Source organism: Macadamia integrifolia, unplaced genomic scaffold (assembly GCF_013358625.1).
Source record: "Macadamia integrifolia cultivar HAES 741 unplaced genomic scaffold, SCU_Mint_v3 scaffold99, whole genome shotgun sequence".
Lineage (NCBI taxonomy): Eukaryota > Viridiplantae > Streptophyta > Magnoliopsida > Proteales > Proteaceae > Macadamia > Macadamia integrifolia.
In genome coordinates this window covers 184,478-187,663 of record NW_024870611.1, presented here as the reverse complement: position 1 = coordinate 187,663, position 3,186 = coordinate 184,478, and the positions used below count along the sequence as shown (strand labels likewise).

Genomic DNA, 3,186 nt, shown 5'->3' with positions numbered 1-3,186 from the left:
AGAAGGGCTTAGTATCTAACACAATGAAATCAACAGGGAAAATAAATTCCCCCACCTTTAGTAAGACATCCTCAACCATCCCTTTAGGAATCTTAACAGACCTATCTGCCAACTGAAGAGTAGTTCCAGTTGCTTTCAATTCTCCCAATCCTAGTTGCTTGTACACATGGTAAGGTAAAAGATTCACACTTGCGCCAAGGTCAAGTAAGGCATGCTCAATATAGGTGTTGCCTATGACACAAGATATAGGCTGCTATAGGCTGAGTAAACCCAGGGGATTGCTGATAAGGGCTCCCTGGATCCTTATACTTGGCTGCTATAGGCTGAGTAATTATGGAACTAATGTTACCTGCCAAGAACGCCTTTTTGGGCACACTAGTGATACGTTTGTGAGTACACAAATCTTTCAGTACCTTTGCATAGGCGGGGATCTGGGATATGGCATCCAAAAGAGGGATGTTTACTTCTACCTTTTTGAAGACTTCTAAAATTTTGTCCATGGAAGCAGTCTTCTTTTTGTTTACCAAGCGATTAGGAAATGGGACAGGATGAACATAAGGACTGTTAGGGATTTGCCCCTGTTCAAAAGAATCATTTTTGGTTTCCTCAACCAAATCATCTTTAGTTTCAGAAAAATCTTTAGGTTCATCAGACGAACCTGGAACAAGAGGCACATTTGTGTCCTCAACTGAAGAAGAGTTAACAGGAGTAATAGATGGGGAAGATTTAGGAACGCTCTGTAGGTAATCTCTACCACTCCTAAGGGCATAAACAACATTGCATTGGTTAGAGGGCCCTTGTTGAGTCTGACCTTGTACTATATTCAGTGGTGCATTAGTTGGTCCTTGTAAACCAACAAGCTAATGATGCCTAGGGTTAGGCTCTGGTTGACTGGGTAAAGTTCCCTTCTCCCTCTCACGCATAATTGAGACAACTTGGGTAAGTTCTCTCGTAAGATTTTGATGGCTTGTCATGAGGAGGGCCATATTTTTTTCCAAGTCACTTATTCTACTTGCCTCTCCAGTGTTGGTAAACCCAGGGGATTGCTGATAAGATGATAGAAGAGGGGCCCTAGGAAAACTCGCTTGAGGTCCTACATTTGACCTAGGAAAAGTATTTTGAGAAAAAGATTGTTGTGCAAAGGGAGGCCTTTGGGGTCCAGGTTGACCTTGATTATAGAAATTGGAAGGTCCTGCTTGGTTGCCCTGATTCCAAGAGAAATTTGGGTGATTTCTCCATCCTGGATTATATGTGTTACTATATGGATTATTTTGGTATAAGGCATTAACACTATCATTAGAAGTGCCCCCAGAGGTGTTGGGGCATTCTTCTATGACATGTCCAGGGGATTGGCACCAAGCACAAATCTTAACCAAATTGACTGATGATGGCTCTCTAGGAACAATAGCCTCAATCCTCTTGATTAGGCTATCCAAATGGGCTTCCTTGGCTACTATCCCATCCACAAAATATCCTTTTCCTCCTATGGTTCTTTCACTCTCTTGGGTTGATTCCCACTCACGGGTTTTGTCAGCTAAGTCAAGTAAGAATTCCCATGCCTTTCCTTCATCTGTAAAGGATGTGAATCCCTCAGGGCACATAGACTCTATCATTTGTTTAGTTGGGTAATCAATACCCTCATAAATTATTTGACATAAATGTCATAGGTTAAGGCCATGGTGAGGGCATTCTTGGAGTAAATCCTTGAATCTCTCCATAAGTTTGGAAAATGACTCACTAGGCTTTTGCCTAAACTGAAGGATATCACTTCTAAGCTTATTGGTCTTATGAGTTGGGAAAAACTTCTTAAGGAAGACAACTGTGAACTGTTCCCATGAGGTTATGGAATTTGTGGGTAATCCATACAACCACTTCTTAGCTTGGTCTTTCAATGAAAAAGTGATAAACCTAAGCTTAACAGCATCATCAGAAAGCTGTTGGATCTTAATTAGAACACATACCTCTTCAAATTCCCTTAGAAATAGGTATGCATCCTCAGAGGTCAACCCATGGAAGTGGGGCAACATAGTGATGTATTGAGATTTGAGTTCAAAATTATTGCCCTGGGCTTGTGGTAGAACTATGCAGGAAGGTTGGGCTGTTCTAGAAGGGTAGAACCTATCTTTCAGAGATTTAGGTGAAGGGTTTTGCTGTTGGTCTCCCATATTGAAGGGTTTTAAAGAGAGCAAACGTATAGGGTCACTACTTGTTGGATCTCTTCTTTCTAACCGATTCTTAGTATTACGTACCCACTTAACACTCATGCAACAGAAAAACTACCCACAACTAAAGTAAGACAAGCACAAAAGAATGGATAGCAAAACTTTTTTTTTTGATGATTTTTTTGATGATTTTTTTTATTTTTTTTTTTATTTTTTATTTTTTTTGCTTTTTGAGAGCTTACCGGCAGGGATCCGGGGTTGCTCAAGTCAATTCCTGAGATACTGCTACAGGGCGAAACCTGTCTTTATCATACTGTGAGGCATGGCGACCTCCACTGATACAACTATTATTGCAAGTTGTTCTTCTCAGGAATTCAATAAAAGAAAAGGAAAAATATAAAACAAAGCAAACAAAGCACTCCGATTTACCAAAAGAAAGTGAAAAATAACATGGAACTGTCTCCCCGACAACGGCGCCAAAAACTTGTTTGAGATTTAAAATGTAACCGCAAGCGTACGGATCAGTGTAGCTACGGGTCGAACACAGGGAGAGCAGCCACTTTATTTTTTTATTTCTTTTAATAATGCGAAAGTGAACTAATTAATGGTTGTGATCTAATTCTAATTACCGTCCTAAACATATGTATCTAAAATAACGTCCTAACCATTCGTCATCTAAGAATTTAAAGACGCAAGCCACGCAATTAAAATTAAATAAATAAATAACTGAAAATAAACAACCCACGCAATTAAAAAAAATAATAATAAAGGAAAAAAATAAAGCTGCAATAAAAATAAAGTAAAAGAAAGGGGATAAAGCTAGAGAGAGACTCACAAGTAGGTTTCTCTACTTAACCCGAGGGATGCATCATAATATGAGCTTCCCTACTTGACCAGAGAGTCACTCTTACAAGGGTTACTCTACTTGGCTTTAGGGAAAGGGAGACAATTAAAATAAAAACAATAAATTGATGGTTCTATGGCTAGGAGGGGCAAAGCCAACACATACACTAGCCATGAACCT

At 39.5% G+C, this 3,186-nt stretch overlaps 1 non-coding gene across 1 annotated transcript; it reads left to right on the top strand.

The window, feature by feature from the left end:
• Window positions 1-1,671: 1,671 nt before the first annotated feature.
• Window positions 1,672-1,778, top strand: LOC122070743. The gene has a single exon (XR_006137951.1). It is a non-coding gene; the product is annotated as a small nucleolar RNA R71 (small nucleolar RNA).
• The last annotated feature ends 1,408 nt before the right edge of the window (window positions 1,779-3,186 follow it).